At 32.9% G+C, this 27,313-nt stretch overlaps 1 protein-coding gene across 4 annotated transcripts in view; it reads left to right on the top strand.

Annotated features, from left to right (window-relative positions):
* The window catches only part of FAM172A (family with sequence similarity 172 member A), a 396,509-nt gene that overhangs the window by 214,522 nt on the left and 154,674 nt on the right, over positions 1–27,313 (top strand). The window lies entirely within an intron of this gene.

The raw sequence follows: 27,313 nt of genomic DNA, 5'->3' as shown, positions 1-27,313 counted from the left end.
GATAATCTTTATCTGATTTTTATCTCTACAAGTTACCACTTTCAGAATCTATATAATTAATATTAACACTATCAGAAAGCTTCCATTATTCTGCTTCTAAGTGAAACTACATTGCTTGGCTAAAAGAAAAGTCTATGCATTTCAAAATAATATTCTTGAAGTTAAGTTAAGTGTACATGATAGAAAAGATTATCAAGAATTCTGAATTTTTCCTGTATTATATACAACATTGCCAGTTCCATACTTTGTGCCAGTATGAATGATGAATGAGGTATAATCAGTACTAACAGTGCACTGATGAAGAATTTGTGCCTCCCTATCCATAACCGCTTATGTCACAGGAAGACACCAGTGCTGTAATAAAACGATTAATTTCATTAAAGTAAATTTGATCATTTTAAATCAGAATAGCCTAAAGTGGACAGTAAAGGCAGGCACAACATTGGTTGTCTAATCCTAATGTTTCTAAACTTTGCTATGCATTTCTCATTTCATGGAAATTAAATACATTTCCATGGCCTCTTCAAATTCCCCACACCTATTGCTTACCCACATAATTTAGATATAAAACTCGTGGTGACACCTGAAAACAATGTTCCTGACGTAAATGTACAAATGCTATACTCTCTTAAGATCAAGAAATAAGTTACATCGTTTAATTCTTAAATTGATTTCATGTTTTAGAAATGATTTCCAAGTACTTTTAACTCTGCTGAATTTATTTTATATATAATGGATATCTTCAGAAAGCTAATGTACTATATGACATACTTTTTAAAATGTGAATGTTGTTTTTTAAATAGTTCTCTTAACCATATATATATATATATATATATATATATATATATATATGGCTTTCATATATGTAGCTTGTGGGTTTGTGTGTGTGTGTTTTTGGTAAGCCATTAAATTACTAAAAGCATGAAATTTCATTGACACTTAGAATAATAATTTAAAATATGTCCGAAAGCCTGCAAAACTAATCAAATTTCTGTAAAACAGATATTCCCTTTTTTTTTTTTTAACTTTACGACAGTTTATAAAAATCTGTTGTACATCAAATTTGGAATTCAAGTGAATTTTGGACAATTTTTAAAATGAACTTAAGATGCCAGAGTAACAGATGACCAGTGTGTCAGTCTATTTTGCCTGTCCTTCTTGTCACACACTGGTGGATATTTCTCCACTTTTGTTCCACTTTAATATAAAGCACACAGATGTTTCAGAACAAGACTTGACTTCTGACCTTGAGGCTATTAAGGTCAGGGTCCTCAGGGCCTGTGAAATTATCACAAGCTGAGCTAAAGTTTTTCTCCATCACAGGAAGTAACCAGTAAGTAAGAAGTTAAAAAGGAGCTTTGTCAGAGAGACAAGATGGTCTCAGTAAGGGTCAGCTTCTGTAGTCTGATATCTCTGCAGGAGGTGCATGCATGGGAGGAGGAATATAATATAACCACTGGCACATCACATATCTGTCAGGCAACACCAGCCCTGAGAAGTCTATTTAATGTAATATACCTTGCCTAGGTTTTAAAATATTACTGGCAATCATCTCAACTTCATGTATTTGCTCCTTTTTGGGAAGTAACTTTGGTGGGGGTATGTAATGAGGACGTATAGATGGTGCCAACTAAAGAAACAGTGGTTCCTGACCTAACAGCATGGACTCCTCAAAACAAATATCATTGTACACTGATGTATTGTGCCATAAATTTTTGACAAAGCTGGATTAATATGTAAATAAGGCCATTATGTTTCCACTTAATTTCAAAAGGATTTTTTAAAGGTAGCATTGATGAAGAAACAACAACAAAAATGGAAATATTTTTAAACCTTTTGCATTTGCATAAAGCTGAATAGTATTCTTAACCTATTCTCCCCAATATTCTTATGGGGAGAAAATTTAAAGTGCTGACAGATATTCATTCTTTCAGTATTTTTCAACATAAGTATAATATGTGAAATTGTTTTATGTGCATTCGAAATTTTAATATTAACTCTATAAGAAATTAAAATTTTAAATTGTGAAATTCTTAAATTATGGTTTAGTTTTTTTGTCTCAGTAGTACATTATACATATCAGATATTAAATCCTTTGGATTTCAGTAAACTTTAACTTTCTAAAAATTGTCACATATTGTACTCCTGGTTAAAAACTATCTACACACACACACACACACACAGACACACGCACATATATCTTATGGTACAGTCCTAATTTGTAACATCATGTTTGAATGCATAGAGATCGTTTTTCTACCATTCTCATACAAATTGACTTTCTTTTTTTTGTAGGTCATGAATTTTAAGAAAATTTATTTTAAATGTAAACTGTGTGGACAGTAGTTTTAATATGCAATTACTTATAGTGATTATTGTTTGAAAAACAGGTACCAGTCAGGACCTATTCTAAAACATATCTAATAAATTAATAAATTAAAATTTAATAAATTAAATAAATTTAACAAATTAAATTTAATAAATTAAAATTGTTTACGATTGTAGTTTAAAATTAAATGCTGCTAATAGATATCTGAAAATAAATTACTTTCATATTTAGAGCAAAAAATAATTGTGGAGCTTTAATATTTTGAAAACTGAGAACATAACTTATAATTTTGTTTTACCTTAAAGTGTTGAATATCTCCTGAAGAATGCATAGTTAAGAGATTTATTTTCAAAAACCATGTTCATTTTATGGTAGAAAATTTGGAACTTGATCCGGTCTAACCTCATATAAACAGTATACAGTTTACTATAATAATGAGAAAAACGATACTAAAAATGTGTCTTTCACTGCTTTTACTCTCATCATATGGTAACAGCTCAAGTTTCCAATTCTCTAAACTTTTTGTGATCCTAGTAAAAATAGATGTTGAAAAGACAGCTCTGGTAGCAATTCCACTATTCAGTCATTAGAGGCAAAAGGAAACAATTATTTATTTTATGAATTGATAATCAATTTTTCAGAGTAATGTATCTGCCCTACGTTATCTTTTCTGTGTATTTAAAATAACACCAATATCAAATAATACCAATATATATATACCAATAATACCAATATATATAAAGTTACTGTTATTAAACCGTTATTTACAAAGCCCTATATTTCTGTGTTCTCTATTGTGTTTCATACAGTGGTAGAATTAGTACTCATAATCAGAATGCATGTACCAAATTCATTCAGAAAGACATCTACAGTAATTGCAGCTTACTGTTTTTGCCTTAGATAGTTGTCAAAAATTTGACCTCGTTTGTTGGAAATTAACTGTCATTTAAAAAAAATGCAGTTTTAATCTTTTTCATTATTTCTTTCACCAGCCACTGTGATGAAGTGATTCCATTGCTTCCATTGTTGATCATTTCAGAGTGCTTTGCTCTTGTTTTCTATGTGATAGTTTGACAAAATCAAGCAGCCTTAAAATTTTCTTTTATTTGGAAATGACAAGCTTTCCTTGTCAATGCCCAGTTTCTAATCTCAACTCACCTTCCCTTCCCTATTTGCAGTGCTCAATAAATCAATTTGCATTCAGATTTCTTTTTTTAATCAGTGTTGATTTTTTTAATAAAGCACACTAAAAATTGTAGTAATATATTTCATTAGTTTATTGAATCATCTCAGCTGATAGAAAATTAGTATTTTTCTCATTATTTTATTTCTTTTTCCATGTTATTAGTGGTATGTACACAACCACCATTAAAAACATCACTTAGAAATGTGTGAAAACTGTTCCTTTTGAAAGTGTATCTCTACCCACTTTTGATTTTGGTTTCTCCATGCTTGTCAGCACTTGATTGGCACCTCACTTGCATGTGAATTAAGGAATGAAGGGAACTCCATTTTCCTGCCATTGTTCCATGCTGGGCTCCTTAGCTTCCAGGCAGCCTAAGCTGACCTTCAGCAGCTGATGGAGAACTAGTTTTTGGATGTAACTCTATAAGGATACTCAACCTCAGTCTACTCTGAGTTCATCTTTTAAAGTTGCCTAAAGCAAGATTTGTATTTAGTGAAGAGAAAATGGAATGGGACTAAGAATTAGGAGAGGTAGAATAAGTGGGGATAAACCAAAGAAAAGTTGAGGCTTAGTATTAGAATAATTCAGGCCAAAATACTTACAAACGTACTTTAAAATGTAGGCACAATTCTGTAATACATCATCTATATATCACATTGTGTGTTTTTGTACACCTTAAATCTATGTAACTTTGCTAACAATTGTCACCCCCAATAAACCTTAGTAAATTAATTATTAAATGAATGAATAAATAATAAAAAATGTATCTTTAATCTTTTATAATAAAATTTAATTATTTAAAAATAAAAAATGTCGGTAATTCACTAAAAATAAATTATCATTTGTAATATAACTTGAATTTCTGAATGTTAGCATATGGGATAAATACAACTTATATGGAACGCTATCTTAACTCTCTGGTTGTTTTATATGAAAACAATTTAGTTTATTCTGTATGCCCCTTTAAGAGAGGAACCAGAGGTTATATTTTTCTTTACCGTTCTTTTACTTTCATTGTTTAAATATTTTTCTCTTATTATACACTTTAATTTTCCAATTATAGTTGACATACAATATTATATTAGTTTCAGGTATACAACATAATGATTAGACATTTATGTAACTCATGAAGTGATCACCCCAATAAGTCTAGTACCCATCTGAGAGGTTATATTATTTTTGCCTCCTCTATTCAGTTTTATCCCTGCCTTGCATACAGTGTAGATACCATCTTTTGATTGTTGATAACATTAATTTTAGGAGTTAGTTGGCAAGAGTCCAAGTAAAATCCAATGAAGGGTTTTACCAACATAGAAGTAGTGGGAGTGATAACGAAGAAGCACACATTGGAGATGTTTATGAGACAGATTCTCATTGGCTTAGTGACAATGGATTTAGAAGCTGCATGAGGAAGAAGAGGGTGTAGAATATCCTCCCCCATACACACCTACAGAAACATGAAAATGGTTATGAGGGGAATCCAAGCACAGCAGATAAAGGTAATGAACAGTGATTATGGAGATATGTAGGTATTTGGGGGAAATGTTTGCACATACTGGAAATTTAATACCTGTGGTTAACAGACTAAATGACATATCAAATCAGAATATTAAAAGAAAAAGAGAGAGTTACGTATACAGATGTGATTTGTTAGCTCCACAGGAGTTACCGAAGTATCGAGGTTTGATTTTTTTTTTAAACTTTTATTCAAATAATTTTTAATATATATTAGGAAGACCCACCATTAAAAAGAATGACTCAATTTGTTAATTTTTATGTTGACTGCCCTTTTTTTGATCTATATTTATCCACTGAACACATTTTGTCAGGTTTTTTTTCTCTGAAATATTTTTCCTTTCTATGACTTTAAGACCCTTTATGTAATCTGATTGTCTCTTTCCAACTATATTTTTCCCAATAAAAACTTTGAGTTCTAGTCTAATTTCCTTACTTCCATTGTTCCATCTCACTGCACCTCTACCCCTAACCTCCAAGCCTAGGATAGTACCTACAATAACACGAAATTTGGAAGATGACCTGGTTTGAATCCTAGTTCTGATACCCGCAAATTATGATAAATTGGGTCAGATCCCTTATGTGTGTCCTCCTCTGCAAGTATCCACCTCATAGCAAAGTTTGAGGATAAATTAGTAAGTTCCTGGTTATTAGGAAATAAATCAGTGTTAGTTGAATGTGAGTCTAAATGCCCGTAGGATATGCTCATTCTCATTTTTGCTAATACCATTTCCCCCTCGCAAGTGAAAGAATTTCTCTCATTATAGGTTTTTTTCATAAAGTATGAGTGTAACTCCCATTTTTTCTATAGTATTTATATGTTCCACAATTTTTTAAAAAGTTGTCATTTATCTCTAAATATTATCTTGCCCAAATCATCTGGAAACAACTTGAGGATACGAGTCTAATATTGCTCTTATCCCTTATACCCCAAGTTTAGAGCAGTGTATATTACAGCATGAGCAGTTTTAAATGTCTGCACAGTGAATTGACCTACATATAGAGAGTAAGCATTAACAATAACTGTTTTACTAATTAAACTTATTCATTCATCCTACCCTTCTTTTGAATATTGACTAATGTGGGAATTCTGCCTAATCAATTATTTCACATTACACAATTCTTCACATTTGTTCCTGGTGTTGGTCTTGTATATAGACTCCAATCTGCTGGTGTCCCCAACCGTCAGGCTAACAGAGAAGATTGCGTCTCTATGACTCACTCTTCAAAGTATAGTCTTTTCAATCAAAGAGGAAAATTATTAATCTAAGTTATTATTACATCCTCGTAATGTTACATGGCATCATATGGAATCAGTCTAGGAAATTTTCCACTTCATTCCTAATCATGAGTTTAACATTACATTTTAATTAATAATTAGCTTACCTTTGCTAGTTTCCATTTATTAACTATTTTTTTAAAAAATTGAGATACAATTTACATATCTTTATTGAGATATAATTGATACTTATTGAGCTTTATTGGGATATAATCACATACCATAAAATTTATCTTTTAAAGTATATAATTCAATGGTTTTTACTATATTCAAAGAACTATACGACCCCCATCACCATCTAATTTTAGAACATTTTAAGCACCCCAAAAGAAACTCTATATTAAAATCCTTTGTCCATTTCTTAATTATGTTGTCCTTTTACTGTTGAGTTATAAGAGTTCTTTACATATTCTATATACAAGTCACTTAACAGATACATGATTTGCAAATATTTTCTCCCATTCTGTGGGTTATCTTCTCACTTTCTTGATGATATCCTTTGAAGTATAGAAGTTTTTTATTTTGATGAAGTCCAATTTATATAACTTTTCTTTTTATCACTTGAGTTAATTTTTGTGCATAGTATAAAGTAGGGGTCCAACTTAATTCTTTTAAATGTACATGTTCAGTTGCCTCATCACTATCTGTTGAAAAGACTGTTTTTTTCCCTTCCATTATCTTAGTATCCTTGACTATAAATGTAAGAGCTTGCTTCTGGACTTTCAATTCTATTCCACTGAGATAGATAGATAGATAGATAGACAGACAGATAGGTAGATTCCTATACCACACTGGCTTGAGTACTACAGCTTTGCAGTAAGTTTTGGAAAGGAAATCAGGAAGTGTGGATCTAACTTTGTTCTTTTTGAAGATTGTTTTTTCTGTTCTAAGTACATTTCCATATAAATTTTAGTTTCAATTTGTCAATTTCTGCAAAAAAGAGAGCTGGCATTTTGATTAGAATTAAATCTGTAGATCAATTTGAGGAATATTGATATCTTAATAATATTAAGTCTTTCGATCCATGGATATGGGCTCCATTTCCATTTATTTAGATCTTTCAACAATGTTTTATTGTTTTCAGTGTATAAGTCTTACACTTATTTTGATAAATTTATTCCTAAATATTTTATTCTTTTTGATGCTATTCTAAACGAAATTGTTTTCTTAATTTATTTTCAAATTGTTCATTGCCAGTGTATAGAAATATGATTGATTTTTGTATATTGATCTTGTATCCCACAACCTTACTGAAATCATTTACAGTTCTAGTAGTGGTATTTTTGTTTTTGTTTTGGGGGGTGTGTGTGTGTGTAGGAATTCCTGTGTGTAGGCTTTCCTGTGTTCAAGATCATCTAATCTGACCTTTTTTGGGGGTAGGGTGGCTTCTAATTGTCCTCTCCAATACAATGATGAATAGAAGTAGCGAGCGTGGACATCCTTTTGTTCGTGATCTTAAGGGAAAAGTATTCATTATTTCACCTTTAAGTACGATATCACTTTGATTATTTCCATTCTTGATAAATCATTTCCACTAAGGACCTAATCCGCTCCTTAATGTTTATATCCCTCAGTCACATCAAGATCAGGTTGTTCAAAAGGCTGAAATGGAGAAAATTTTCACTAATCTTTTCTAAAAATCTTTTTGTACAATAAAGGATTTATTCCACTGGAATTACCTTTGCAGAAGGCTTTTTTAATATCCACATAGATGGGCTGCATCCAGGTCTCATTGCCCTGCATTGTGCAGCTGAGAGATTGAGCACTCCATCTTTTGATTCAACAAAGACTGTCAGGAAATCACTGGTAAAATTAGCATAATAACGTGTTAAGGAGTACCCAGATAAATTGACATATTAATTTGTTAGATATAAATCTTCTATAAGAAATATTTCTTTTTCCATTGGTTTTATAAAAGATCTTAATAAGAGATTTTGTGTTTTACTGCAGATGTGAGAGCATATTGACTATTGTAAGTCTTTTTTTAAGAGGGACTATAGAAAAACACAGTTCAATTAATAATGGGCTTGTTTTTTCTGATCTTATATTCTAGCCTTATGTTGATCATGCAATGTAAGCACTCCCACAAATAAGATTCCCAACCTCAGTGAAACCTCTGATTTGACACCACAATTGGAAAAAACTCTTAGCGGAAAAAAAATTGAAATTAAAACCATTTAATTTTTATCTTTGAAGCTAGGCCTTAATCTTTAGAATAATTTACTCAAATTAACACAAGGGAGCCAGGTAGATTTAGACTCAAAGCATACTAGATCCATGTTAGGGTGAAACTTGAGAAACAAGGGTGGAAGCCATGTCTAGGCAAAGGTTTTATTACTAGAGTTTGGGATGGGTTCAGGAAGAGCTAATTCAACTGGAGAGATTGGTTTTGGGGGGAGAAGCAGGAGAACCATCACTAGATAGGTATTTATAGAGCATGGTCAGCTCAGATTTGAGTCAGGTAGTATAATCTCATTTCGGGGAACAGAAAATCAGGGCATTCCGTTATAACTGAGCAAACAAAATGTTGTCCTTGGTTCTGAGAGTACCTCTTCTTCCCGACCCAACCCCACCCCACTGCCTATAAGAAAAGAAGGAAAAAGAGCAGGATCCAGCTTTGGGAAGGGATGAAGAAAGTAAAGTTTAAGGCTTCAACCATTCGCTGGGGATTTAGAAATAGAATCCTTTCCTGAGAAAGAATGAGGTTGTAGTGGTAGGCAAAAAACTCAGAAGGACCATGAAGTGATGAACCAGGACAGAAGTCCAATCCACGTTGCTTAGAGTAGAGCAGTGCATTCTAAGGTCATTTATGTACCCAGGACTTATCCTTTATACACTGGTTATAAGGTTTCTATGGCAATAAAGGAGATGGGGTGGAAAGAGCTCTCATTATTTCTGTTCTTACCGCTCTGAGATGATCACACTATGGGTCTAAAACTTTCCTTGGACCCAAAGAAACAAAGTGATATTCTTCTAAGCCACTGTGATCTTAACTTGTAGAATTGGGGACTTTTAACTCCTACATGTATGTCAATTCTTTTTCACCTCATATTATTTGTTAGTGGTTTTTCAGTGCTTTTTAATTGAATGAATTTCAATCACAATAAAGCCACCTGGATCACACAAATTTGATTTTGTTGAAATTATTTTTTGGAGTTAAGATCGAATAGTATGCTTTCAAAACAAGAAATGGTTTAGGAAACTATTAAAGATACCCATTCATGTATTCTGTTGAGCACCCCATTCTGTACTGGAGAAACAGAGTGAAACACATGATCCCCGGCTTCCAGAAGGTTGTATTCTAAACAGGAAGCACATGTAAACAAAGAGAGGAATTTAGTAAGATAATTGTGAAGTGAGATGGTAGTCCAGATGTCATATTACCTTCTCTATATAAAGATCCATACAGTAAATTTGTCTCAGAATTCAGTGTTAGGAAGAAATGTTTCTGTTGATTAACTGATGTGTTCTTTTTGTCAGAAAATAAACTCTATAATGCATTTTTACCTTTGTCTCCTGTAAACCCGTTTCATTAATTATTCTCAGCTTCAATCTCTTATGCAGTGTCTTAATTCGTAGTTATCTTCTGCTTTAAGACATCTCAGGATCTTTTTCTTATTTGGCTGAGAATAAGCAACAAATCCATTATTTTCTCTGGTTCCTACTATCCTACCTAGCCCATCTGGATGTATAATAAGTATGTACTCAAATACTTCTTGATCCTAGATAATTTATATAAATAAGTTATCAGAATCAGATCTCCGATTGTGCTGTGTTGGGTCAGAATGAAGAAAGTAGGGTTTAGGCATTCATAGAGAGCCACGGATGGACCAAAGCGAGAGTGAGGAGAGAACAAAGTTGATCATTTAAGATGGAAAACAGGGACAAATTTAGAGTCAGCATGCTTGAGTGTGTAGGAGGTACAATTTGTGACCCTGAAATTTTGGACACTTGGAAGAACCATTAATGGAAATTGATCAGTGAATGCATAAAATCAACTGAGAAAATATTGAAATCTCTAATCAAGGGAAGTAGCCAAACCTAACCCCCTAACCCCAAACTTAGTTATGTTTTTTGTGATTAAATTGAATAAGTTAAATCTCATATCCTCTAGAAATTAGTTCGCCTACTTAATTATTTATTAGTGTATTCAGATTTCTTCTTAGTTTTCTGTATCTTATTTGAATATTTCTCATAAAGAAGTTTATTAAAAAGCATTAGAGTACAATAAAAATTGCTATTTAATATTTCAGTCACAATTTTATAATTGAGTCAAATGATTAAAAAGTGTTCTAATTTCCGATATACCTACTTTATGTCTAAATAGCCATAAATCTTTATATGTAACTGCTAACATCTTATCTTCAAACTTCTTTACTTCATCAATCAGACATCTAGATTAGAGTAAAACTTGACATTTATCTTTCTGAAGGAGAGGCACTAGGCAAAAGATAAAGCACACTCAACTTGTCCTACAGGAGAAATTCCCTATGTTGACTTCTTTGCAGTTACAAGACATCAGGGATGCTTTATAATTATAAATGTTGACTTTCTAAAAGTTTCTAATAGCTTGTCGCCTAACGACAAAGAAACCTTGACTTTTTCTGTAAAATGTGCCCTGTAAATTGTAATAAAACTATGTTCATGAACCAGTGTATTACCTTTGTTGTATTTCTACTGAATTTACCTCAGAAAAAATTTCTGGTTCCAGTACCATTAACAGTGTAATAATGGTTTTAACCACTGTTACAGGTTCAGCCTCAAATTTTCACTTTTTCTTCCTATTATACATTTTTAGGACATCTATTTAAATATTGAGATACATTTATATTTTGTCCAAATATTAAATATGTAATAATATATCACATGTTTATGTAATAAATAATATGTAATAATAAAATATCATATATTTAGAATATTACAAATCTTAACATTTGGTGGCACAAGTTTTCTCTAAGATCTTACAATAGATTCTCATGTTTTATTGCTGTGTTAGAGCCCTCTCAGTCTCACAGAGCCCTGTCAGTGCTATTAGAATAGAATCCATGTAATCTGTCAGCCAGCCCTGGGTCCTAAGACATAGCACTATTTTTGCAAATGGACATTTTAGAACTAGTATCAATGAACATCTCGCCAATCAGAAGGCAGTAGCGTTATCATATTCATCGTCAACATCACTAATGCTTAAGTGATACTTAGTGTGCATCAGGCTCTGTCCTAAGCATATACCTTATGTGAATTTACTTTATCTCATTAAAATACTCGTAACAGCTTCAGGAAGTAAGTTCTGTTATTTCCATTTTATAGATGAGAAACATCTAAATGCATTTTTTCTTCCTTCAAAAGTGTGATCTCTCAGTTTGTTAATAGTGTGTTTTTGTTCCTCCTCTCACCAAGTACCTATGCAGAATAAAAGGTGTAATATGCTAACTGTGGTGACTCTTATCCCTAAAACCACCTCCTCATTTTTCATGTATTTCAGGATTTAATTCTACATTTCTCAGTTGAATTACCTGATGATTTAGTTTTTATTCTCTATCCTATTTACTGCTTATTCTTTTCTGTGCCTTCCAAGCAGACTTTCAATTTTAATCAATTCTTAATTATCCAAACTAATGAAGGGGAGTGAAGGTGTGGAAATTTTAAAATAACAGGCAAAGTCCAAATAGCTAATATTTATATTTTGAATATGTTTTGATGGGGGTTTCTGGAAATTCAGCTTAAGGAGAAAAAATTGAAAACACTTTATGAAGATCTGGAAAGCAGATGAGTTTCCTTGGCCAAGGCCCTGGTTGGCTCTTCTTTGCAGCTCTTTCCATGCTGGAGATAGACAATCATCTTCTAATACCAACTAAATAGAATTGATCCTTCAGGTCTCCCTGTCACAATCTCTGCTTTGTGTTTGCTCCTTTACATTATCCATTTCTATAAGTTACACCTGAAAGGAGTAGTTATATAACATAGCACCTACCGAGTAGGAAACATTGTTTTAAGTGCTTTAGAGATATTGACTCATGTAATCATTATAACAACTGTGTGATGTAAGTATTATTATCCTTAGTTACATGTGAAGAAGCTGAGGTACCAAAATATTAAGTACTAAGATCACACAACCAATAATTGATGGAGCCATTCTTTACACCTAAGCTTTCTGGCTCCAAAGCTCTTGCTCACAAGCATGATACTATACTGCCACTCAGAAGAGACCACTAGTTTAGGATACTACTAGATGTGGTCATTAAAAATTATTTTAGCAGGGCATTGTACAGCTTACGTCTAACTATGTTGGGTAGGTATTATTAACCTGTTTTGCAGATGTAGGACTCAGAAAGGTTGAGGAACTCGTCTAAGGTAACACAAGGGTCAGAGCCAGAATAGAAATCCAGTGAATTTGAAATCAAAATCCAATTTCAGAATCAATGAATTTATCTATAAAATACTCTCTCTTCTGATGGCTTAAAAAAAAACTGCATGAAATAAATTTTTAATAAATTAGGATATTTTTAATAAATGAGGGAACTTTCCATTTGAAGAAATTCTGCATTTAAATTTGTAAAGTACAAAATTCTTTGGTAAACTAAAATGATCCTTGACATACTTTTTAAACTGTGAATATGCTTTTAAGAAGCAAAAAGATACACACTGTACAGATTTATATAATGATAGAATTTCGTTATTCAGTGCTTATCACAATGTCAAGCACATCAAATATTAGATGTAATACTCTAAAATTTTCTTCATTTTCTACATAATGAAGGAAACATAATTTAAATATTGTAACAAAAAGTGAAACCATGGTTGCTTGGTCCTTTGTATTTTACTTATGGTAAATTGAAGTTTACATTTCACTGTGACTACCAGACTACTCAAAATTCTTATATTTGAAATTAAAATTGGAAAAAGGAAATGTTTGAGTTCCTATGATTAACCTGCTATGTTGTACCTGTCTGATCATTATAGGCACTTCATCTGATATTTAATACTTGAAAAGCTATAAAAGAGGATTATATTTCTTTGATTTTATATTTCTATGCTTTTTCCATGTAAATAGTAAAATTTTTATAAAGCTTTAAGTCTAACTAAAGAGGATCAAACAAACAAATGACATATTTAATTATGCCTTAGGAAAAAAATCTTATTTGAGTAAACTGAAACTTAAAATCTTATCAATGTTGAAAGCACTAGAAATGTGACAAATAAAAAGTGTCTCATATTTCTCCCCATTGGCTACATAAACCAATGTCTTAAAATACCTGTATTCTTTTAACAGTTAAATAAACAGTTTTAAATATGATCTTTCTAATAGATGTCTGATTTTCATATTTTATATAGTCCTTTGCCAAGGAAAGTTCATACATCAATAGCTGAAAAAAAATGTATATTTTATTTTTAATATTAGAAATATTTGCTACACACAAGTATGTGATAGAAAATGCATCTTCAGCTAATTTCTTTACTTTAAAATTCCAGAGTAGAAGACAAGGTAAATGTAATCGTAGATATTTACAGTTTTCTTATTTGCTTGGCAATACGAGTATCTATATCATAGTTGCTGACATTATAATTCCTATTTAAAATGTGATTTGGACTTCTTTTAGATTATTAAAGGCTTTTTTTTTTAATGTAAAATACCTAAGAAGAAACAGTAGGTTTAAAAACACACAAAAAGTGAATTTACTGAGGAAATAATTTTGCACCCAAGTAGTCCCTCGAAGACCCAATAATTGAGCATTTTTAATGTAGCCTTATAAAGCGTCTGACCTGCCTTCAAGAGCATTTGACAGGGATAGAGCTTTGTGTACTAACTTTGTATACTAAGTAGCCCCCGAGCTTGTTATACATTCTAATCAGATTTTAGAGTGATTTTTGGAGACAGAGATATTAACTTTAAAAGAAAAAGTTCTGTAGCAATACGTTAACCACTGTAGAGAATATTCTTTGGTGACAGGGTGAGTTTTTAACCAGATATGATGGCTATAGTTTTACATCTTTATGAATTATTTCTCCTACATTTTTATTTATTCCTTGTTCAAGAACTACCTAAGACAGTATTTGCTTTTTTTCAGATTTTTATTTCCTGTTCATGAATACAAACATACTAAAAATTTAACCTTCTGAAATGTCAGCAAAATTCAGCTATGGCAAGAAATGTTAAGAAGTCAGAATTTTATTTGCACACTCTTTAAAGTAATGTTGAGTGTTTCTCCCATGATGTTTTCTTCCTCTTAACTGCACTCTAGATCCCAGGAAGAGTTTTTAACTAGCTATTAAAAATAACCCATTTTAAGAATTCGCAGGAAGTGTGAAGTATTCATCAGTATAAGTTTACTGTCTGAAGCTGATATAGCTGTAAGGTTTTTTTAGATCCAATTGATCTATTGCGCATGTTCCCTCCCCAGGTTGCAGGACGTGCTTCTATTTGCATAAGGCCCTGGGCAAGGTTCTTTCCTGCATTGATTGGCCTGTCCAAGGCAGCCTGATGTGTTCTTGCATTGATCACTTTGTCTTTTCTTGGAAGACAGTGTTACACTGAGTTCATCTCAAACATTCTAGGGAGAAGGTAAAACTTAACTGCAGATGTCTCAATTTTATTCGTTCCTTTGAGTACAGGCTCTTTTTGCAAGACTAAGTATTTCTTTTTCTTTTTTTTTTCTTTCCTAATTTGGATGTGTCTGCAGTTTGAATGCACTGTAGACTAGATTATAATTGGAAAAGCTACGTTAAAGAAAATTGCCACGGTAGATGCCACTTAACTGGTGCTATTTTTGTTTTTAAAACAGTGTATCTTGCTTCCAGCTTAAAGATGATCTCTTAAACCTAGATTTTAGTAAAACTAAAATGTACTGGTGTTTGTGATAGGTTACCACTTATCTTTACTAGCTTTATAGATTCCTTAGTTTCAGTGACATGTACTGCTGTGTGTTTAGGCAAAGAAGTTTTATTAGTTTCATTATGAAATAGGGGTTACTCTTCATCATTATTAGTAATGTTAATGGGAATAATATGAACTTGTCAAATATAGAAATTATTAAGCAGCTACATATCAAGTATGGATAAAATGTATTTCAGTATATAAAAACTTTTGTGGGAAAGTATTATTTGGTGACAATGGAAACCTGAGTTTTAGGATAAAGTCTTCAACCAAATCTGTGAGAAATTGAGCATTGAATGTTTTGCAGTTTGGCACTCTATTGGCTGGTCCTTAAATCAACATTTATATTGTCTGCCAGGGAACATATTTGCCTACACAACTAATTATCAAGAAAATGCCTCTTACCCCCAACCTATTTCCTACGTCTTTAGTGAGGAACTAGTGAGACAAATGTAGATTTCTGTTAAGATGCAGGGTAATATCCTCCTCCCGCTCCCGACCAGCTTGCTGTTTCATCAAAGCCTATGTGAATTTATAAGAAGGGTTACTTTTGGCAAAGATTTAGAAACGTGTCATGGCTGAATTTGATTATTGTGCTGTTGGTAATTAAACTCAACTATGAGAATTCCATAATGGTTTCAGAAATCATTTTTAGTAACACAAGTCAGGAAATTTCCATATATACTGTTTTATTTTCATTAATCAGTCACCACTTCTGAATATTTTTAAGATATAGAAATTAAATTTAACAGAAAAGCATCACATTAATTATTTCACTCAGTGGTATCACTGTGGCATCGCTCAGTATGTCATAAGCCACAGACTCCTTTTTCTACTTTAATAATTCTGTTTTGTAAAATTTGATAGTAAAATATTAGGGAGCATATTACTTTTGTTTGCTGCAGAAATGCTAGAATTCATGGTTTAAAATTAAACCTGGAGTGAATTAAATGTTTATTATACAAAGGCTAGCCATATCAAGTTGTTAGATAATGTCATTTGTTATTTTAAAGGTGTCCTCTAAAAGCTATAGCATTAACGAGGTATGTACATGAGTTTTATGAAATTTATTCAGAAAGTGGAAGTGTCAGTAAACAGAATTATTCATATAAATAACATATTAGAAAATATATTGGCAAAAATAGCTTAACTAGACTGTCTAAAATTGCTAATCATATTTGTATATAAAGCATATAAATATGAAAAAAGTATTCATAAAATAGTGATGTAATTATTTTCTGAAGAATTAATGTAATTTTGGTAGTTTGTGAAAATATCAATGAAGAAATCATAGAAAAGTATTAAAATGAAAAACCTCTTCAAGTACTTAAAAACAGCTCTTCAACGCTGAATCTGATGTGTGGAAACATGGATATTACGTTGCAACTTTTGTTCAGTGCATCTCAACTTGGTGCAAGTATAGCTCTCTGAAATGGAACTGTATAGTGTTTGCACATTTTTTTCCGGCTAAAATGAAACGTACATCATCTTGCATAATTTACTTGTCTCTGGTGGTTAAATTTGCATATCTGAATGAATGAGTATATATCTTAAGCTCCTGCTAGATGTAAAATAATCTCAGGAGTGGAGGAGAGCTCTTCTACCTCAGAAGTCAGAAAAGTCTGTATTTCACAGCAACCCATGATCAAACAAGCTAATTCAGATGCTGGAAAGTGCTTTTGCTTAACTATGTGGAAGAACCACTGACTGCATACAACTAACAAGTGTATGATGCTACAGGAGATCCATTGAAAACTCCTTATAGTATTGATGACAACCCCAAATACAAGTGACCATGAGCAAACTACAAATAGGTATAAATACACACTTGAGCTAGTCAGACTTTCTGCTATATAATTTAGTCACAATTGCTGTATTTCTTCCCCCAAATTTACACTACCTAGTCAGCTTCTTGTATGGACCCAAATTGAAAAAATAAAATTCAGTTTTTGGTGGGGGAAAAAAAGGAGCTTGGCCTCTGTATAATTATAGTATGATGCCAACTCTTCTTATTACTGCTCAGGTAATACCCAGGACTTCAGACTAGAAGAGTTCTCCAGATTCGTCCATGCAGAGGTATGAAGTATGTGCACTGCACTCAGACTCTTTGTAAAACATTTCTGGGGAAACTGGAGGGTTTTACTGTAAGATACTGGGAAACATAAAGACGGTGAAATGTCTGGTAAAAAGTTGTCCAATGAAATCCTTTACTTTCCCATATCTAGTGAAGAAGCAAGGAATTGCTAAAAAGTCTTCAAGCTAATAGGTTTTCAGATATAGGAATAATAATTTTTAAATCGTGGAAGGAAGGATTCAATGGTTTCAGCCCTCTTATTATTATTTCCCTCTGACAAAGCATCGTATATTTATTTATTGGTGATTTCCAGTTGTTCCCAGTGTAGCATATTGTGAGTCTGAGAATTTCTAATAACACCACAGTAACTTCGTAGTAAAAATCATTAATCATTAATTATGTATTTAAAATGCATCTCTTCATACAATCTCAAAAAATGTGTGTTTTTTTTGTTTAATGAAATAAAATTTGATATCTCACCATGAAGGATGTGCTTGTCAATTTCCTGTAACTCTGTATGGATATTATTACATGTCTCTGGTTGCTTAAAACTTATGTTTTAACTGTAACTATGATTTTTAATTTACCTCATATGTAAAAGTTACACATTTTTCAAGATAAAATATATGAAACATCAGTAAAATACAGTATGCTTTGCTTTATGCAAAAGTGTTACTTTTCTGAAGAGTAAAACAGATAAATAAAAGATTATATAATTTGTGAATATAATAATGCTTTACTACCTTTCTCTTGCTCTCCTCACTCCTGTCTCAAGATAATATAAATGAACAATATGTTGGTTAATAAGCAAGTACTGTATATGTTGGTTAACAACCAAGTACCATGGTTGGCAAAAATGAGCAGCTCTAAATGATATTTAAAATACTTGTGGCTAAAGAAATAATGTCAAAAGACTAATATTTACTTTATACTCTATTTGTTCTTTTTAACTTTTAATAATATTGAATCATTCCTGAAAGTACAGTACAGTTTTGTTTTATCATCTTGAAGAAACTGTTTTCGTATAATGAGAGTTGTTGATTAAAAATTTATTATGCTCAATTATTTGATACATATGTATGAGTGTTTAAATATGTGGAAACTCTTACTGAATAATCTTTACAGATATCATATGCATGAAGAGATATTTACTTTCTAGTTACTCAAATGACTATACATATGTCAAGAAAATAACTTCTTTTGAAATTATTTATCTTTTATACCCCTGTTTTGCCTCTAAACACTTTACAAGAATTTTTCTAGCTTCTCGTGGTTTAGAAGACATGTGCAAAAGAAAATTTGTATGTGAACATTTTTCTGTAGGCTTTAAGAAGTTAAAACTAAAAGGTCACATTTTAAAATTTGTCTTTGTGTTAGTATCTGTATACATATATTTCCAAACTCTTTTATCTGAGCTCCTATAAAAAGGAATCAAATGTAATCATGGGCGTGTTAATGCTGACAATAGAGTGCATAGGTTACAAACCTTTTCCATTTATTTTAACCTTGTAGAAATAATAAGAGCTTTTAATCACTACTTCTGCCCGGCTGTGTACAAACCTAGCTTCACAGTCTTCATACTCCTAACTCAGCATCTTTTTCATGCAACAGGCATGGACCTGCTTACCTTTTCTTTTTTCTAAAACAAAAAAGCTTGACTCTGGACATTTATTCATATGTCCCCCAAATCAACATGTATAGAGATGTTCTGGGTTAAGTCTAAAAAATTCTTAATTTTTTATGTCTAAAAATGGAAGCTTTTCTTAATGGTGTTCCATTATCTCTTAGTCTTTAGAACTTCTCTCTCTTCTTGGGTTTTTGGGGACGTAATATAGGTGAATTCTGGAGTGGGCTTGAAAATCTCATCATTTTATGCCTACATTAATTAATAATCACCAGATAGTCTATAGTTGAATTACAGTTGAAGCTGTAAGTATCCCTGAAAACAAAGATTTATAAGAGATAAAACGCAACAGCTTCCCATAAATAATGTTTTTGCCTCTTAAAGACTTACAGGAAATTACTTGATGTTTAATGCCAATTGCAATAGCATGTTGTACAAGTGTTCTACCAAGAAAAACGTCAGGTCTCTCCAATTAGACACACAATTTAAGTTTTTCACTGTCACCTAAGCAAGTACCTAATTTTACTGATACATATTAAAATTCCATTTCCTGTGGAAATTTTTATGAGAAATAACTCATACTTTTTGAACAAAAAAGGTATTAATACAATTAATGTGAACAAAGATATGTCCATCTGCATTTATATCCTTATTAACATTAGCTAAATACATGACAAGTAAGAAGATTGTTCTTTAATCACCAGAGATTGGAACAGCCCTGCTCAAGTTAAACTTATACAAAAAAAAAAAAACAAACAAAAAAACAATAATGGGCGTTGTAGAACTTTTTTCTCAATTTAAATAGTTGAAGTGTCAGCAACCAGAAGTTATTGTAAAGGTCCTAAATACCTATCTACTCTTACAATTTCGTTTGGACATTGTTTTATGCCTACTAAACTGTTGCATTTGCATCTTCCTCATTTTAAAGATGGATCAATATAAGTGAACACTTGAATGTTTTTATAAAGCCTAATTATGTTTCTTCCTTTTTAAAATACAAAACTAGCAGTACATGCATTATTGGTTTATGTCGAAAAGTAGTTCAAAACCGTTTCCTATATAAGTGCATGTTTAGATAGGCTTGAACTCCGTTTTTTTTCCCTTGTACTTTTATACAAATAAAATTAGGCAATTGTTTTTTTTTTTCTATCAATCTGTTTTTCATTGTTAGTTTCTTTGAGACATATATACCTAGCAGCCCTGGTTTTTTTCTTTCTTTCTTGTTTATCATTTTTATTTGTATGGGTGTTTTCTTTTTCATTGGGTTCTTTCTTTTGCCTCCATTTATGGGTTCTATGACAGAAATTGGTGTTATAAATTAGTGACCTAGACAATATTTTATAGAAGCTAACTTTACCTCTTTGTCATATGTCACTCTATAGATGCCTCATTTGTCTTTAAAAATAGCTTCTAAGTTTTCTCATAGATTATATCAGAAAAATTTCCCAACTTAAATTTCATAAAGTATATGTAATATTTTTTTAATATTTGAGTTTTGTATATTGCATCTTCTCTTAAAGATAGATGTGTATTTTATTTATTTCTATGTAAAATTTAGGATCCAGTATTCAGAATATGTGCAGTAAAAGTTACAGTGTTTTCAAAATCAGTCTTTAGTAAAAGGCTAAACATGCTACTCTATTACCAACAAAAGCGAGAAAAATGTTTAAACACTCATTACAGGTTTAATTACAATTTTGGATGGTTTTGAAACCTCCGGACTCCATTCTGGCCATTCCACTTTAGCCGTTCAGGCCATGCTGCCTGTATTGTGTATTCAGCAATTCCTATTAAACGTCTTCACAGTGAGTGATTCTGCTAGGCTTGCTGACACCCGCTTCATGCATGGCCTGCTGTGCTGGGTGGAATATTTTTCTCTGAGCTGCCTGGAACATTAAAGACATCTTGGCCATGTCATTCTGCCTAGTGTGTGTGTGTGAGTGTGCGCGCGCGCGTGCATGCATGCATTCCTGAGCAAATCAGTATTAAATGATTATGTGGTATGACTTTATATACATGTAGATTTTACATTTGAATAACAATGGTTTATAATTTATTACATATATTTTTAAATAATTTTGGTTACGTTAACATTAGCAACTTTCCTTTAGCTTTCATTGTCTGTGGTTATTGACACTAGGGGGCACTGCTTATCCTCAGTTGCATCTTTCTTCAGAAAATGAGTAAAAATACTCAGCTGATTTCTCTGCTCTACTTTAATTAACAATTGAATTTAGAGAACTCTAGGCTATTTAATTCTTCGTTATTTTTGGTTTTATTTCTAATGGCTATAAGTAGCGTTAACAAAGGGGTGGCATTATTGGTTCTCACAGATACAGTATCCAGTGTCCCATACAGTAACTTTTTTTTTCCATTGGAAATGTCACTCTTGGCAAAACCAGAAGGGCAAGTTTGCCCAGTGATGAGGTTTAGATCCCTTGCCAGCTGTGCTTCTAGCCAGCAAGTGTGATGAACAGCTTTAGAAATCAAGTGAGAGAAGGCATTCAAAAGTTAGTGTGATTCATTTGGATAAAGGTCAAGAAAAAGCTAAGCAAAGGATAAGATGAGAAGCACACGTAGCAATAATGGGTACCTTTTTGCTTATATAAGTTTCAGTGATCTTATTTGTAATTTTTAACCATGTATTTAGTTCAGAAGTGACCTGCAGTTCTTCTAAATTATTTTAAAGACTGTGTTTAATCTTCTCTTTCAGCTGATCCCTTAAAAATGAGTGGAGAAAAATGGATATGCCCCATTCATAACTGCACTTATAGATTAGAGCTATGGCTACTAGTTAATAATAAAGTCACCACATAATGAAACTTTTTCAGTTGGCAATTATAATTTGATCTTCTTAAAAATACAAAGATTTGTTCTTTTCATTTTTAGAATCTTAATGTCCATCCTAGACCTAAATGCTCATGTTTCAAGCTAAGGGACTACCTGTTCATCTCTGAGGACATCAATAATTTTGTTATGTTATTTTAAAAATAAAACTCTCCCCCTTCTCTTTTCCCGCTGCCTCACCACCACCACCAAAGGTGGAAAGCAATCAGTAGCCTATAGAATATAGGAAACTATTTCTCCCTGTTCTAATTAATCAGATCCATGAGAGAACTGTTAAAATTTCATATTCTCCTCTAGAGTTGTAGCTGGATGTTTTATATATGAAAATATGCCGTTAAATCATGCTTTTTTTATTAGCTAAAAATATTGATTTTTCACATGAGTAATTGGGATAAAGTATTTTTACACATTTTAAAATTTTCATGGCGTGTGTTTTACATCCTGACCAGAAAATATTACTAGTATAGTGAAGCTTGGTCTGAACACCAGGAAATACCTGATCATAGGCACATGGGCTGTTTTCAATAAAACCTGTAAAATACTTCGCTTTGTGGCACCCTAACTTGGTTTTCAGTAAATGGGTATTTTAATGAGAAATTTTTAAAATTTTTTTCAAAGAGATATGGCTATGTGCACTATTCTGGGTTGATTTTTTTCTGTTCTAATTTTCCAGAGTGATTTCTTGATAATATTTATTGAATAACATACATTTAAATATATTAAGAGTGACTAGTTTATATAATTTCTTAGGAAAAAACTTTCAAGGTTAATGCATGGTTCAGAGAGAAATGTCTACCTTTTTACAAGTATTTTTCGTTTTCTAATTATTTCTACATAATATCATAAGAGCATTAGCTAATATAGGTTCATCTCTGATCTTTAGCAACACATCTGTCCCTTACTAAGAATAGACGCCACCTAGTTAGACCTTATCAGTTCATAAACAAAACACTGATTAATCAATATGGGGTATCTTCTGCTATATTCAACATTTTATAATGTGCAGTGTTATTTTCCTAGTGCTCACCATCTACAAGCAATCAGATTCCAGCCCATTTATAATAGGTTTTTCTCCTCCTAGCAAGACGTTGCTTTTGGCTATAAAAAGTGAATTTCAGACCCTGGTATACTTGCATTAATTTTTGAGACCTCGCTGGGTGTCGTACAGCAAAGAATAACATGAACATCACACCACTGTGCTGTAGCTAATCGTTTATTACCTCAAGCCAGAGGAGCAGTGTTAATGTGAAGGCCGCAGAGTGTCTATGGAAAAGATGGAAACTGACAGAAAGTCTTAGACGCTTCCTACGGGCCTTAAAGGAGGAACATAACAAGGAGAGGGGGAAACGATAGCAATGCTATCTGAAGGGATACGTTTTAATACTTACAGTGCTGGACTTCTTTGGAACTTTTTATGATTAAGATAAATTATTATCTTGAATAACAGACCCCATCTTCTCTCCAAACATCTTTGCTTCAGAATGGGAAAGCTCATTGTATTGTTATCTTTTCAGAACCATAAGTGTTCTCTAAAAAACATATGACTGAGATGTTCATCAGCTGGGATGTTTGCTGTAATTCACCAATAAATTTGAATAATTTGACATAATTTCTGACAAAGATGAATGTTTCCTCATTCATTTCCATAGTAAGGCAGTGTCTACATGAAGAAACCAGTTTGACTGACTTTACCTGCCAAATTGATCAGAAAAAGAACAAAACAGCAGCCATTTTTGTCTACAGAATTAAAGCAGTTTATGTGTGCAAAGCATCTTGGTGGCCTGTCAACCCCAAAACTTGCATAACAGTATGTCACTTTGGAGCCAGTAGTTTTACCAGGAAGCAAAGCACTAAGACACATCATCAGAGAACTAATAGCACATATGCTTTTAGGTAGTACGTGGTGGTAGAGAGTAAAGGAGGCACGTTACCAGTTGTAGAACTTGGAGTCATGGCTGGGTTTATCCCAGATCTGTTGAAACTAGAGGTGACATCTAAGGCATTTTACCTCTTTTCTCATCTGTACCAAAATGAACTTGACTAATTTCTAATATCCCTGACAACTTTTCATTCTTCTATGGTATAGGGAGAGTCCTGTCAGTACTAATTAATATTTAAACTGGTTTCAGTAAATCATGATGCTACTTGTAAATTTATTCTTTTATGTAAAAGACCACAGGAGATATAATTGCATTGCGTTCATGATTATTAGAATGTTAAGTTTTAAGGCAGTAGGGTCCAACTCTCCCAGATAATGGAAAGCAGCATCAATATCAAATTAACTTCTAGAAACATTAATTCAAGTATGGGGAAATTCAGCAATGAGTTTATTGTCCTTTCTATTTGAGGAGGAAAGGGACTCATACATAGATCATAGTACGCGCTGGCGGTTGTGTGGGAAGAGAGAGACTTAGGGAAGCTTTGCTTTTCCTGACAACTTAGTGACAGAAAGTAGTATGGTAGATTTCATCATGACACCCACGGTAAGAAGTGACAGGTTACGTTCTTGTGAAAATGAGTTAGGATCAGAACTACAGAAATTCAACATTTGTTCCTCATTCCTGTGCATTGTCTTCCTTTATATTTTGTCTATGGTAGTACTTCTCTTTTTTCTCCCTCTTATTACTATCCTGATTATGATAACTTTCCCCACAAGGAGTCACTTTGGTTTTTTTTCCGCTCAAGATTTTTTTTCTTATAACGCCTCTTGAATGTCAGTTACTCTCTTCCCTTCAGATACATTGAAGTTTTGTTGCTATTTGACCACCATTCTTCCATACATATACGTCTGGAAGAACAACATAGAAACTACCAATTTACCTCTTCCCTTTTGCCTTTTCAGTAAAGTTTTGCTGAAAGGATCTCTAGTTCTCCCATTTCCATACCATGTCTTTCTGTCTCATTTATAATCTCATTAGGTAAAACATATGTGTAATTCTGTTTTATATATTGCCTTTTATATTATTAACACTCAGGAAAATTAGTGTATGAATTTCAGTCTGCAGTGCTGTCAATCTGTCACCTTTTATGCACTACTTTAAAATTCTAAAATGTAAATGAAGTAATCAACCTGATATGAAACAGTGACATATAATTGACTTCCTGAATTAGTGAACTACTGACTCTTTTTTATATCTATGCCATTTTATAGGATTTCATATTGGCTAAAATGGCTACTTAACAAAAGGTGTGATGTAATAAAAATTCTGCTTATGTGTTGATCAATAGAGTGTGCATTTGAACAGCCTTTATAAGTAGTTAGTTGAATAGAAATTTCTTCCAGCAGCAGTATTCACGTGAATGTTTTAAGCAGGCTCACAAATTCTGGGTATTTAGCCTAAGTTTCTAGGTAGACGAGCCCCCTGGAGATCCATGTGCAAATATTTTCAAACAGTGTGGGAAGCCTGTGACAAATACTTAGTGTAATGATGTCACTTTCCCATTTAAAAATGGCTGTCAGCCTCTCCCTAGTGTTTAGCAAGTCCATAATCCACAATTGATTAACACATCCTGTTTTAAGAACATTCAGGCTGTCTTGCTTTACTGTATCAATGGGTCAATCCCTGCATTAGAATCTAAAAGTAAGCTACCCCCTCCCAACATATGTAGATTAGATCAGTGACACACCATTTCTGCAGAAGCCTGAGCCTACATTTGAAGAAATGTGATCAAATTAATATTACCCTAAATTTTAGAGGCAAAAACTCAAACAGCTGAGTATGCTGAGTAACTAAGATCTGGAAAAGAATAAAAATCTCAAATGTCTTTAGTGCCTAAATTTATATAGCACGGTCTATTTTCTTTATATCATAGGGAATAATGACAGATTTGAAAAGCTAACCCAGCTATTTTTACAGTGAAACTTCTCTGCCCATGCTCTTCCTTCCTTTTCCCTACCAACACCACCAGGTTTGAGATTATCACGGCACACAGTAGTAGTGATGATTGCATGCTTTATTTGAAGTTTGGAGTTATTTTGTATCCGGTGCATTCAGGTTTGAAATCACAAGTATATCTTGCTTTGTCTGACATACATTTCATTTGAAATTCAGAAAATCAAATCATTCCCCACTGGATTCATAGGGTAATTTTTGAAATTTGTGATTTTGATTTCTTTATGCTCTTCGATAGTCAGTTCTTCTCTATCTTTTAACTTTGTGTTTTCCCCTTTATAATCTTTGGTTGGGGGATAACACAAAATTTGATGAGATAGATAATATGGCATTAGATTGTGAGACATGAAATCTGAGATAAATTATTTGATCTCATAGATATTAGTGAGTTAAATTATAATGTAATCTCTTGTGGGGGCCGGGCGGGAGGAAAGAGCAGACATGCCCATAATGTAATCTTGAATGCACAAATATGACAGTAGAGTGCTAGGCAGATTGGACAGATGATTTAGATTTGAATGGAGAATAAGCTAATGCTTAATTTCAGTAACGGCCTGTGGTGGATATCGTGATAGACTTCCCAGTTTTTCCTTCAGTGGAGGACTTGTTGCCCGAGCTCCTGGGAGTGCTTTGAGCAGACAGCCTTCAGCTGTCAGCCCCTTCAGGGATTGCCTTGGCTGTTGTGGGGGCCCATATTCAAAGACAGAACAGTGTGGGTGATTAAAGGCCAAGCCATCTGGGCTCAACTTGGGATGACTCTGAAGGGTCATTCTAGGTCCAGAGCTCCCCTGGGGTTGTACAAGGCAGTCGTTGGTCTTGCAACTCACCTTGACTTCTCTCTGTCCATTCCTGCTTTGTTCCCCCCTCTTGTCTGCTCCTAAGGCATTGCTCCTAAGGGCACTCCTTTGCAAATATCCTGCATGTGAAATTCCATCTCAGAATCTATTTCCTGGGGAACCCAACCTACAATGCAGTCTCCTTCTAAATATGCCGAACCAGACATCATTCTAAGTTCCTAACCTTCACTTTCCTTGATTGATTCTATTTCTATAAATAATACCTCCATTCATTTCACAAATAATTTTTGAGTATCTATTATTACGTGCCAGTCATTGTGCGGGGAATGGGGATGTGGTATTGACCTGGCAAATATGGTCCTGCCCTCCTGTAGCCTACATTTCAGTGGGAAAGGCAGTAAATAATTACCAGTATAATCATTACCAGAATGGAAAGTGCTGGATGTTATATATACAGGTAGTCATGGTGTAAAGACACAGGATTTGGAGTCAAAAGATCAAGCTGTGCTACTTACTGTGTGAATATGAGTAAGTCACTTACTTTCTGTAAACACCTATTTCCTCATCTATAAAACAGATATGTATCCCCTGAACTACCGATATACCTAAAAAGAAATTATTTTATCTATTGAGATAACCTATATATAAATACTCAGAATACTAAGGATCGCTACAGAACTTATCTGCACCTGCCTTCCTTCCTAAATTGTGAGTTCTTCTGAGGGTCAGAAATCATGTCTTCCTCAACTTTCTAGTAATAATGTACTACCTAGCACACTTCATAAATTGAAATATTATGTTCTCTGTTTATGCCAGATAACAGAGTATACAGTCTTTAAAATAAATTGAAAACAAAACAGGTAGTTGGAACCTGAATTTTTTATAAGAATATTATTA

This window comes from Rhinolophus ferrumequinum, chromosome 7 (assembly GCF_004115265.2).
Source record: "Rhinolophus ferrumequinum isolate MPI-CBG mRhiFer1 chromosome 7, mRhiFer1_v1.p, whole genome shotgun sequence".
NCBI classification, from domain to species: domain Eukaryota; kingdom Metazoa; phylum Chordata; class Mammalia; order Chiroptera; family Rhinolophidae; genus Rhinolophus; species Rhinolophus ferrumequinum.
The sequence above is the reverse complement of the archived record's forward strand: the minus strand, read 5'-3'. Positions and strand labels throughout refer to the sequence as shown.